The 12,608-nt window shown below is 48.0% G+C and overlaps 1 protein-coding gene across 1 annotated transcript in view; it reads left to right on the forward strand.

Moving 5' to 3' along the window:
• The window catches only part of LOC5501853 (protein CFAP107), a 48,039-nt gene that overhangs the window by 6,275 nt on the left and 29,156 nt on the right, over positions 1–12,608 (forward strand). The gene's annotated exons all lie outside the window — the stretch shown is intronic.

A 12,608-nucleotide genomic window follows, 5' to 3' on the forward strand; every position in this document is an offset into this window, starting at 1 on the left:
CCCCTTCTCTCCTGGATAAGAGTCTAACCCCCCCTTCTCTCCTGGATGAGAGTCCTTACTCCCCTTCTCTCCTGGATAAGAGTCTAACCCCCCCCCCTTCTCTCCTGGATAAGAGTCTAACCCCCCCTTCTCTCCTGGATGAGAGTCTACCCCCCCCCCTTCTCTCCTGGATAAGAGTCTAGCCCCCTCTTCTCTCCTGGATAAGAGTCTAACCCCCCCTTCTCTCCTGGATAAGAGTCTACCCCCCCCCCCCTTCTCTCCTGGATAAGAGTCTAACCCCCCCTTCTCTCCTGGATAAGAGTCTAACCCCCCCTTCTCTCCTGGATAAGAGTCTAACCCCTCCTTCTCTCCTGGATGAGAGTCTACCCCCCCCCCTTCTCTCCTGGATGAGAGTCTTACCCCCCCCCTTCTCTCCTGGATAAGAGTCTAACCCCCCCCTTCTCTCCTGGATAAGAGTCTAACCCCCCCTTCTCTCCTGGATAAGAGTCTAACCCCCCCTTCTCTCCTGGATGAGAGTCTTACCCCCCTTCTCTCCTGGATGAGAGTCTAACCCCCCCTTCTCTCCTGGATGAGAGTCTTACTCCCCTTCTCTCCTGGATAAGAGTCTTACCCCCCTTCTCTCCTGGATGAGAGTCTACCCCCCCCCCCCCTTCTCTCCTGGATAAGAGTCTAACCCCCCCTTCTCTCCTGGATAAGAGTCTAACCCCCCCTTCTCTCCTGGATGAGAGTCTTACTCCCCCTTCTCTCCTGGATAAGAGTCTAACCCCCCCTTCTCTCCTGGATAAGAGTCTAACCCCCCCCCTTCTCTCCTGGATAAGAGTCTAACCCCCCTTCTCTCCTGGATGAGAGTCTACCCCCCCCCCCCCCCTTCTCTCCTGGATAAGAGTCTAACCCCCCTCTTCTCTCCTGGATAAGAGTCTAACCCCCCCTTCTCTCCTGGATAAGAGTCTACCCCCCCCCCTTCTCTCCTGGATAAGAGTCTAACCCCCCCTTCTCTCCTGGATAAGAGTCTAACCCCCCCTTCTCTCCTGGATAAGAGTCTAACCCCCCCCTTCTCTCCTGGATGAGAGTCTACCCCCCCCTTCTCTCCTGGATAAGAGTCTACCCCCCCCTTCTCTCCTGGATAAGAGTCTAACCCCCCCTTCTCTCCTGGATGAGAGTCTACCCCCCCCCCCCCCTTCTCTCCTGGATAAGAGTCTAACCCCCCCCTTCTCTCCTGGATAAGAGTCTAACCCCCCCTTCTCTCCTGGATGAGAGTCTTACTCCCCTTCTCTCCTGGATAAGAGTCTAACCCCCCCTTCTCTCCTGGATGAGAGTCTACCCCCCCCCCCCCCTTCTCCTCCTGGATAAGAGTCTAACCCCCCCTTCTCTCCTGGATAAGAGTCTAACCCCCCCTTCTCTCCTGGATAAGAGTCTAAACCCCCCCTTCTCTCCTGGATGAGAGTCTTACTCCCCTTCTCTCCTGGATGAGAGTCTTACTCCCCTTCTCTCCTGGATAAGAGTCTAACCCCCCTTCTCTCCTGGATGAGAGTCTAACCCCCCCTTCTCTCCTGGATAAGAGTCTAACCCCCCCTTCTCTCCTGGATGAGAGTCTTACTCCCCTTCTCTCCTGGATAAGAGTCTACCCCCCCTTCTCTCCTGGATAAGAGTCTAACCCCCCCTTCTCTCCTGGATAAGAGTCTAACCCCCCCTTCTCTCCTGGATAAGAGTCTAACCCCCCCTTCTCTCCTGGATGAGAGTCTTACCCCCCTTCTCTCCTGGATGAGAGTCTAACCCCCCCCTTCTCTCCTGGATGAGAGTCTTACTCCCCTTCTCTCCTGGATAAGAGTCTTACCCCCCTTCTCTCCTGGATGAGAGTCTACCCCCCCCCCCCTTCTCTCCTGGATAAGAGTCTAACCCCCCCTTCTCTCCTGGATAAGAGTCTAACCCCCCCTTCTCTCCTGGATGAGAGTCTTACTCCCCTTCTCTCCTGGATAAGAGTCTAACCCCCCCTTCTCTCCTGGATAAGAGTCTAAACCCCCCCCTTCTCTCCTGGATAAGAGTCTAACCCCCCTTCTCTCCTGGATGAGAGTCTACCCCCCCCCCCCCCTTCTCTCCTGGATAAGAGTCTAACCCCCTCTTCTCTCCTGGATAAGAGTCTAACCCCCCCTTCTCTCCTGGATAAGAGTCTACCCCCCCCCTTCTCTCCTGGATAAGAGTCTAACCCCCCCTTCTCTCCTGGATAAGAGTCTAACCCCCCCTTCTCTCCTGGATAAGAGTCTAACCCCCCCTTCTCTCCTGGATGAGAGTCTACCCCCCCCTTCTCTCCTGGATAAGAGTCTACCCCCCCCTTCTCTCCTGGATAAGAGTCTAACCCCCCCTTCTCTCCTGGATGAGAGTCTACCCCCCCCCCCCCTTCTCTCCTGGATAAGAGTCTAACCCCCCCTTCTCTCCTGGATAAGAGTCTAACCCCCCCTTCTCTCCTGGATGAGAGTCTTACTCCCCTTCTCTCCTGGATAAGAGTCTAACCCCCCTTCTCTCCTGGATGAGAGTCTACCCCCCCCCTTCTCTCCTGGATAAGAGTCTAACCCCCCCTTCTCTCCTGGATAAGAGTCTAACCCCCCCTTCTCTCCTGGATAAGAGTCTAACCCCCCCTTCTCTCCTGGATGAGAGTCTTACTCCCCTTCTCTCCTGGATGAGAGTCTTACTCCCCTTCTCTCCTGGATAAGAGTCTAACCCCCCTTCTCTCCTGGATGAGAGTCTAACCCCCCCTTCTCTCCTGGATAAGAGTCTAACCCCCCCTTCTCTCCTGGATGAGAGTCTTACTCCCCTTCTCTCCTGGATAAGAGTCTACCCCCCCTTCTCTCCTGGATGAGAGTCTAACCCCCCCTTCTCTCCTGGATGAGAGTCTACCCCCCCCCCCCCTTCTCTCCTGGATGAGAGTCTAACCCCCCCTTCTCGTCTGGATGAGAGTCTAACCCCTCTTCTCTCCTGGATGAGAGTCTAACCCCCCCTTATCTCCTGGATAAGAGTCTAACCCCCCTTTCTCTCCTGGATGAGAGTCTAAAAATTATTTCTGGCTGGCAATAAGTACGAATACGTCATATTGCATACAGGAACAAACGACATACGTGAACTTCCCACAGAACAAATCTGCTCTAATATCGAGAATATCGTGGAAGAGTGCATTAAATTATGGCCCCAAAGCAAAATAGTTGTATCTGGCTTAACGTTTCACTTGAGAGATCATGCTAAAAATGACATAATAGACGTCGTTAACAGTGCATCTGAGCGATTGTCTTCTAGGTGTGCAAAGGTGTATTTTGCAGACAATAGAGGTGTTTGCTTATCACGTAATGGAGATATCGACGAAAGTGTATACAGAGATAATGTACACTTAAATAACCAAACGGGAACGAAAAAACTAGTCGCAAGCTTAAAAAGTCAAATTCCAGGGCTCAGAAGACAAAGGGATCCCGCTGTAACTCGGAAATTCCCAGTCAACAACCGTTTCCAGCAAAGAAGACAAGGCGCTCCTAGCGGGTCCACAGGTATCCCACAAGCAAGATATCAGGCCCCCACAGGCAACCCACAAGCGTACTGTCCACCAACAAACAACCCGATGTTTCGCCCATTCCCAGGTAACCCACAGGGGTATCAGCAACCCACAACTAATCAACTTCCCACAGGTAGACAGCAGTATCCAATGAACTCTCAGCAGCAACAATTAGAACAAGCCCTAAAAATTATTTCTGAATGTGTAAGGTTAGCCTATAGAAATGGATAAAAAACATCCCAAATCACTGAAAATGTCAATATGCCAGGTTCACTAACTTCTCGTAATTGGGATTTTGGGAGGTCTTTAAGAATTGGTACGTGGAATATCCACGGTCATAAAAGCAAAGAGCTCGGCAATAAAACAAAATTAGCAGAGGTGGTTGATATCATTCAACAACATGATATCTTCGGAATTGTGGAAACTCATGCTAGTCAAAATACAGATTTAGCTGTCGAAAAATTCAAGCATTTCATAAAAACAAGACCAAAATCTGGTAAAAAAATTTCTGGAGGGATCGCACTCTATATAAGCAACAAAGTAGCAGAAGGAGTCGCGTACTTACCTTCGGAAAACCGGAATATTATATGGTGCAAATTAAAACGAAATTACTTCGGAACGGAAAAGGATATCTTCCTAGGTACCGTCTATTTTAGTCCTCAAAATTATGAACAAACAAATGATGAGGATTATATGTCTGATCTGGAAGAGGATATTATAAAATATCTCGGCCAAGGGGACGTCATTCTGTAAGGGGACTTCAATGCTAGAACTAGTGAACTAACTGAACATATTAATTTTGATGAAGATAGATTTTTAAGCCTTCCTGATGATTATGAACTCGATGTACCATCGCCAAGGTACTCTGAGGACCACTATACTGATAGCAGAGGAAGATCACTGATTGAGCTTTGTAGTGAAAGTAATTTACGAATCGCAAATGGAAGGATAATTGGCGATTTAACAGGGAAAAAGACATGTTATCAATACAACGGTACCAGCTTAGTCGACTACGTGATAAGTAGCAATAGAGTACGGCAGAAATTTCAATTTCTTAAAATTCACCCATTGCTTCCACATATTTCTGATCATTGCCATATAACATATAATATAAAGATTGGAAACAAAATTACGGTAACACAATCAAAAGGCTTTGCTAAACACGCACGAATATTCTGCCACGGTACAAATGTAAAAGAAAATGTGGACTCTATTCTTCGCTCTGATATCTATCGGTCTAAACTGGATAACCTAGTCAGTCACTGCGATACCAATTGCCCAGACACAGCAAGCAATATCACATCAAGTTTTACAAAGCTGCTAGTTGAGATCAGTGAGAAAGCGGGTTTTAAATACGGAGACAAGCAGAAATGTCAAAAAACAAACGCACCATGGTTCGACGAGGAATGTCGATCAGAGAAGGCAAACCTTAAACGGTGTGGAAGGAAGATATGTAACTCACCCAATGACAGTGAGCTAAGGCGGGAGCTATTTTGGAAGAAGAAAAAATTCAAGAAATTATGTAAGCGTAAGAAATATCAATACAGAGCAAGCGGTATCAAAAATTTGGATTTCAAAGATAGCAAAAAACTTTGGCGATCACTTAAGAATCTATTCAGCGTAGGGAAAGACAAAAAACAACAAGAATGTGATTTAGAAATAGAAAGCTTACACTCACACTTCATGGACTTAAACAAAACTACAACTACAAATTTATCCATCTCTAAATGTAGAGACCAGACGGGTCCTTTAGACTCAGAGATACGGCTAGAGGAGGTGAAATTAGCTATAGAAAACCTTAAAAACAACAAAGCTCCCGGTCACGATAATATACTAAACGAGCTACTAAAATATGGTAAAGATACTTTACTACCCTACCTAACTAGGTTATTCAACATCATTCTTAGGTCAGGAGTGTTTCCACAAGAATGGAATCTGGGTTTTATTATTCCAATTTTCAAAAAAGGCGATCGCTCTGACGTCAACAATTATAGAGGAATAACACTTTTATCATGCCTCAGTAAGTTATTTACATCTATACTTAATTCAAGACTCTATGACTACCTTGTGCAGAAAGGATATCTAAAGAAGGAACAAGGGGGGTTTAGGAAAAAACACTCAACAGTAGACAGTATATTTATTCTGAAAACCGTTATCGACAGAGTAGTAAAAAGCAAGCCCAAGAAGAAAAACAATATGCTTTTCACTTGCTTCATAGACTTCCGAAAGGCCTTTGACAGCATTCCTAGAGATAAACTATTTGCGAAAATACAACAAGCTGGTATTTCTGGAAACTTTTACGAAGTTCTAAGATCAATGTACTCCAATGATATATCGTGTGGGAAGATAGGGGATTCAATTAGTGAAAGTTTTAGATGCATGGTTGGGGTAAAACAAGGATGCATGTTGAGTCCAACTCTTTTTAATCTGTTCCTTAGCGATTTACCTGATACCTTAGCGAAATCTTCAAGTGCCCACATCTTAGGCAACACAAAATTAAATTGTCTTCTGTATGCAGACGACTTAGTACTTTTCTCGGAAACAAGTAGTGGTCTGCAAGACCTTTTAAATAGACTTTCTATCTACTCAGAAGAAAATAGTCTAAAAGTCAATACTTCAAAAACTAAGGTGATGATTTTTAATAACATAGGCAAAGTAATGAATAACTATCAATTCCTTTTGAACAGGGAACAATTGGAAAATGTCAAATCTTATAAGTACCTAGGGCTAGTATTCAGCGCGGTAGGAAACTTTAACTTAGCAAAAGAGGAGCTTAAAAAAACCGCACTCAAAGCTTTATTTAAGTTAAGGAAAGATCTCGGTATTCACTTCAGATCAGACATTAATCTTACATTAAAACTGTTTGATGCACTGATCAAACCAATTTTATTGTATGGCAGCGAGGTATGGGGTGCCGATAATAAAAGCTGTGTTGATGATAGAGATCCGCTTGAATCAGTACATCTTAAATTCTGTAAAATGTTACTAGGAACTGGAAAAACGGCTGTGAACAATGCGTGCAGAGGGGAACTAGGCAGATATCCTCTTTGTATAAATGCAACATATAGGAACATAAAATACTGGATCAACCTTCGGTCAAAAGAAGAGGCCCTCTCAAAAGTAGTTTATACAGAGTGTGTAAATAACCCTCACGTGTCCTACTGGACCCACAAAACAAAAGAAATTATTTTGAAAGCGGGTTTTGGGTTTATGTGGCTCTATCAAAATGAAACCGACCCTACATTGTTCCTTGATATTTTCTCTAAACGACTTAATGATATGTATTTTCAGAAATGGCATGGGGAAATTTTCAATGACCAAAGGAAAAACAGTAACGAAATGAACAAACTAAGAACTTATAGAACTTTTAAAGACAAATATGAATTAGAGAATTACCTTGTAGCCATCCCTAATGTGAAACATAGAGTTGCGCTAACAAAACTAAGAATAAGTAATCACCAATTGCAAATTGAGAAAGGCAGACACATGAGGCCTTACACAAAGGAAAAAGATCGGATTTGCCCAACATGCAAAAATGACGTGGAAAATGAATTTCACCTTCTAGTACAATGCCAAACATACAAAGAGCTACGAAACTCAGTTATCCAAAATTTGCAGCGCAATCAAATTACACAAAAACGCCTTTTCAATTTACTAATAAATCCGCCAACTCAATTAGCAGGGATAGCTGCAAGGTATATTTCCGAATGTTTCAAGCTAAGGGAAACGCTAATATGAAAAATTAAACCTAAAGCACAATAGAAATCTGAAGTAAGCAGAGCAAAAAAAAAAAAAAAAATAAATAAATAAATACAAATACAAATAAAAATAAAAAAAGGAAAGAAAAAAAGAAAAAAGAAAATACAATGTAAAACTAAGTAGTAACTAAAACAATCAGAAAAGATTTAGAAAAAGAAAAAATGAAAGAAAGGAAATACAATGTAAACTAAAACTAAGAACAATCACATAATAGCTGTTGTACGTCTTATATATGTACTATTTTACCTTTTTTAAAATTTTTTGGTCACTAACCGATGTAACTTTACTGTTTTAAGGGGCCAATAAATAAAATCTGTCTGTCTGTCTGTCTGTCTACCCCCTCCCCTTCTCTCCTGGATGAGAGTGTACCCCCCCCCCTTCTCTCCTGGATGAGAGTCTAACCCCCTTCTCTCCTGGATGAGAGTCTAACCCCCCTTCTCTCCTGGATAAGAGTCTAACCCCCCTTCTCTCCTGGATGAGAGTCTACCCCCCCTTCTCTCCTGGATAAGAGTCTAACCCCCCCTTCTCTCCTGGATAAGAGTCTACCCCCCCCCTTCTCTCCTGGATTAGAGTCTAACCCCCCTTCTCTCCTGGATAAGAGTCTAACCCCCCTTTTCTCCTGGATTAGAGTCTAACCCCCCCTTCTCTCCTGGATGAGAGTCTACCCCCCCTTCTCTCCTGGATGAGAGTCTAACCCCCCCCTTCTCTTCTGGATGAGAGTCTAACCCCCCCTTCTCTCCTGGATAAGAGTCTAACCCCCCCTTCTCTCCTGGATGAGAGTCTAACCCCCCCTTCTCTCCTGGATAAGAGTCTAACCCCCCTTTCTCTCCTGGATGAGAGTCTACCCCCTCCCCTTCTCTCCTGGATGAGAGTGTACCCCCCCCTTCTCTCCTGGATGAGAGTCTAACCCCCTTCTCTCCTGGATGAGAGTCTAACCCCCCCTTCTCTCCTGGATAAGAGTCTAACCCCCCCTTCTCTCCTGGATGAGAGTCTAACCCCCCTTCTCTCCTGGATAAGAGTCTAACCCCCCCTTCTCTACTGGATGAGAGTCTAACCCCCCCTTCTCTCCTGGATGAGAATCTAACCCCCCTTCTCTCCTGGATGAGAGTCTACCCCCCCTTCTCTCCTGGATAAGAGTCTAACCCCCCTTCTCTCCTGGATGAGAGTCTTACCCCCCTTCTCTCCTGGATGAGAGTCTAACCCCCCCTTCTCTCCTGGATGAGAGTCTAACCCCCCTTTTCTCCTGGATGAGAGTCTAACCCCCCTTTTCTCCTGGATGAGAGTCTAACCCCCCTTCTCTCCTGGATAAGAGTCTACCCCCCCTTTTCTCCTGGATGAGAGTCTAACCCCCCTTTTCTCCTGGATGAGAGTCTAACCCCCCTTTTCTCCTGGATGAGAGTCTAACCCCCCTTTTCTCCTGGATGAGAGTCTAACCCCCCTTTTCTCCTGGATGAGAGTCTAACCCCCCTTTTCTCCTGGATGAGAGTCTAACCCCCCCTTCTCTCCTGGATAAGAGTCTAACCCCCCCTTCTCTCCTGGATGAGAGTCTTACCCCCCTTCTCTCCTGGATAAGAGTCTAACCCCCCCTTCTCTCCTGGATAAGAGTCTAACCCCCCCTTCTCTCCTGGATGAGAGTCTAACCCCCCTTTTCTCCTGGATGAGAGTCTAACCCCCCCTTCTCTCCTGGATGAGAGTCTACCCCCCTTTCTCTGCTGGATGAGAGTCTAACCCCCCTTCTCTCCTGGATGAGAGTCTAACCCCCCTTCTCTCCTGGATAAGAGTCTAACCCCCCCTTCTCTACTGGATGAGAGTCTAACCCCCCTTCTCTCCTGGATAAGAGTCTACCCCCCCTTCTCTCCTGGATAAGAGTCTAACCCCCCCTTCTCTCCTGGATAAGAGTCTAACCCCCCCCTTCTCTACTGGATGAGAGTCTAACCCCCCCTTCTCTCCTGGATAAGAGTCTAACCCCCCCTTCTCTCCTGGATGAGAGTCTAACCCCCCCTTCTAACCTGGATGAGAGTCTACCCCCTCTTCTCTCCTGGATGAGAGTCTACCCCCCCCTTCTCTCCTGGATGAGAGTCTAACCCCCCCTTCTAACCTGGATGAGAGTCTACCCCCTCTTCTCTCCTGGATAAGAGTCTAACCCCCCCTTCTCTCCTGGATAAGAGTCTAACCCCCCCTTCTCTCCTGGATGAGAGTCTAACCCCCTTCTCTCCTGGATGAGAGTCTAACCCCCCCTTCTCTCCTGGATGAGAGTCTAACCCCCCTTTTCTCCTGGATGAGAGTCTTACCCCCCCTTCTCTCCTGGATGAGAGTCTAACCCCCCTTCTCTCCTGGATAAGAGTCTAACCCTCCCTTCTCTCCTGGATAAGAGTCTAACCCTCCCTTCTCTCCTGGATAAGAGTCTAACCCCCCCTTCTCTCCTGGATAAGAGTCTAACCCCCCTTTTCTCCTGGATGAGAGTCTTACCCCCCCTTCTCTCCTGGATGAGAGTCTAACCCCCCTTCTCTCCTGGATGAGAGTCTTACCCCCCCTTCTCTCCTTGATGAGAGTCTACCCCCCCTTCTCTCCTGGATGAGAGTCTAACCCCCTTCTCTCCTGGATGAGAGTCTAACCCCCCCTTCTCTCCTGGATAAGAGTCTAACCCCCCCTTCTCTCCTGGATGAGAGTCTTACCCCCCTTCTCTTCTGGATAAGAGTCTAACCCCCCCTTCTCTCCTGGATAAGAGTCTACCCCCCCTTCTCTCCTGGATGAGAGTCTAACCCCCTTCTCTCCTGGATGAGAGTCTACCCCCCCCTTCTCTCCTGGATGAGAGTCTAACCCCCCCTTCTCTCCTGGATGAGAGTCTACCCCCCCTTCTCTCCTGGATAAGAGTCTAAACCCCCCCCTTCTCTCCTGGATGAGAGTCTAACCCCCCCTTCTCTCCTGGATAAGAGTCTACCCCCCCCTTCTCTCCTGGATGAGAGTCTTACTCCCCTTCTCTCCTGGATGAGAGTCTACCCCCCCTTCTCTCCTGGATAAGAGTCTACCCCCCCTTCTCTCCTGGATAAGAGTCTAAACCCCCCCTTCTCTCCTGGATGAGAGTCTACCCCCCCTTCTCTCCTGGATAAGAGTCTAAACCCCCTCCTTCTCTCCTGGATGAGAGTCTAACCCCCCCTTCTCTCCTGGATAAGAGTCTACCCCCCCCTTCTCTCCTGGATGAGAGTCTTACTCCCCTTCTCTCCTGGATAAGAGTCTAACCCCCCCTTCTCTCCTGGATGAGAGTCTAACCCCCCCTTCTCTCCTGGATAAGAGTCTAACCCCCCTTTCTCTCCTGGATGAGAGTCTACCCCCTCCCCTTCTCTCCTGGATGAGAGTGTACCCCCCCACTTCTCTCCTGGATGAGAGTCTAACCCCCTTCTCTCCTGGATGAGAGTCTAACCCCCCCTTCTCTCCTGGATAAGAGTCTAACCCCCCCTTCTCTCCTGGATGAGAATCTAACCCCCCTTCTCTCCTGGATAAGAGTCTAACCCCCCCTTCTCTACTGGATGAGAGTCTAACCCCCCCTTCTCTCCTGGATGAGAATCTAACCCCCCTTCTCTCCTGGATGAGAGTCTACTTCCCCTTCTCTCCTGGATAAGAGTCTAACCCCCCCTTCTCTCCTGGATGAGAGTCTTACCCCCCTTCTCTCCTGGATGAGAGTCTAACCCCCCCTTCTCTCCTGGATGAGAGTCTAACCCCCCTTTTCTCCTGGATGAGAGTCTAACCCCCCTTTTCTCCTGGATGAGAGTCTAACCCCCCTTCTCTCCTGGATAAGAGTCTACCCCCCCTTTTCTCCTGGATGAGAGTCTAACCCCCCTTTTCTCCTGGATGAGAGTCTAACCCCCCTTTTCTCCTGGATGAGAGTCTAACCCCCCTTTTCTCCTGGATGAGAGTCTAACCCCCCTTTTCTCCTGGATGAGAGTCTAACCCCCCTTTTCTCCTGGATGAGAGTCTAACCCCCCCTTCTCTCCTGGATAAGAGTCTAACCCCCCCTTCTCTCCTGGATGAGAGTCTTACCCCCCTTCTCTCCTGGATAAGAGTCTAACCCCCCCTTCTCTCCTGGATAAGAGTCTAACCCCCCCCTTCTCTCCTGGATGAGAGTCTAACCCCCCTTTTCTCCTGGATGAGAGTCTAACCCTCCCTTCTCTCCTGGATGAGAATCTAACCCCCCTTCTCTCCTGGATGAGAGTCTACCCCCCTTTCTCTGCTGGATGAGAGTCTAACCCCCCTTCTCTCCTGGATGAGAGTCTAACCCCCCTTCTCTCCTGGATAAGAGTCTAACCCCCCCTTCTCTACTGGATGAGAGTCTAACCCCCCTTCTCTCCTGGATAAGAGTCTACCCCCCCTTCTCTCCTGGATAAGAGTCTAACCCCCCTTCTCTCCTGGATAAGAGTCTAACCCCCCCCTTCTCTACTGGATGAGAGTCTAACCCCCCCTTCTCTCCTGGATAAGAGTCTAACCCCCCCTTCTCTCCTGGATGAGAGTCTAACCCCCCCTTCTAACCTGGATGAGAGTCTACCCCCTCTTCTCTCCTGGATGAGAGTCTACCCCCCCTTCTCTCCTGGATGAGAGTCTAACCCCCCCTTCTAACCTGGATGAGAGTCTACCCCCTCTTCTCTCCTGGATAAGAGTCTAACCCCCCCCTTCTCTCCTGGATAAGAGTCTAACCCCCCCTTCTCTCCTGGATGAGAGTCTAACCCCCCTTCTCTCCTGGATAAGAGTCTACCCCCCCTTCTTTCCTGGATGAGAGTCTAACCCCCCCTTCTCTCCTGGATAAGAGTCTAACCCCCCCTTCTCTCCTGGATGAGAGTCTAACCCCCCTTCTCTCCTGGATAAGAGTCTACCCCCCCTTCTCTCCTGGATGAGAGTCTACCCCCCCTTCTCTCCTGGATGAGAGTCTAACTCCCCCTTCTCTCCTGGATAAGAGTCTAACCCCCCTTCTCTCCTGGATGAGAGTCTACCCCCCCTTCTCTCCTGGATGAGAGTCTAACCCCCCCTTCTCTCCTGGATAAGAGTCTAACCCCCCCTTCTCTCCTGGATGAGAGTCTAACCCCCCTTCTCTCCTGGATGAGAGTCTACCCCCCCTTCTCTCCTGGATGAGAGTCTAACCCCCCCTTCTCTCCTGGATAAGAGTCTAACCCCCCCTTCTCTCCTGGATAAGAGTCTAACCCCTCCTTCTCTCCTGGATGAGAGTCTACCCCCCCTTCTCTCCTGGATAAGAGTCTACCCCCCCTTCTCTCCTGGATGAGAGTCTAACCCCCCCTTCTCTCCTGGATGAGAGTCTAACCCCCCC

This window comes from Nematostella vectensis, chromosome 3 (assembly GCF_932526225.1).
Source record: "Nematostella vectensis chromosome 3, jaNemVect1.1, whole genome shotgun sequence".
Lineage (NCBI taxonomy): Eukaryota > Metazoa > Cnidaria > Anthozoa > Actiniaria > Edwardsiidae > Nematostella > Nematostella vectensis.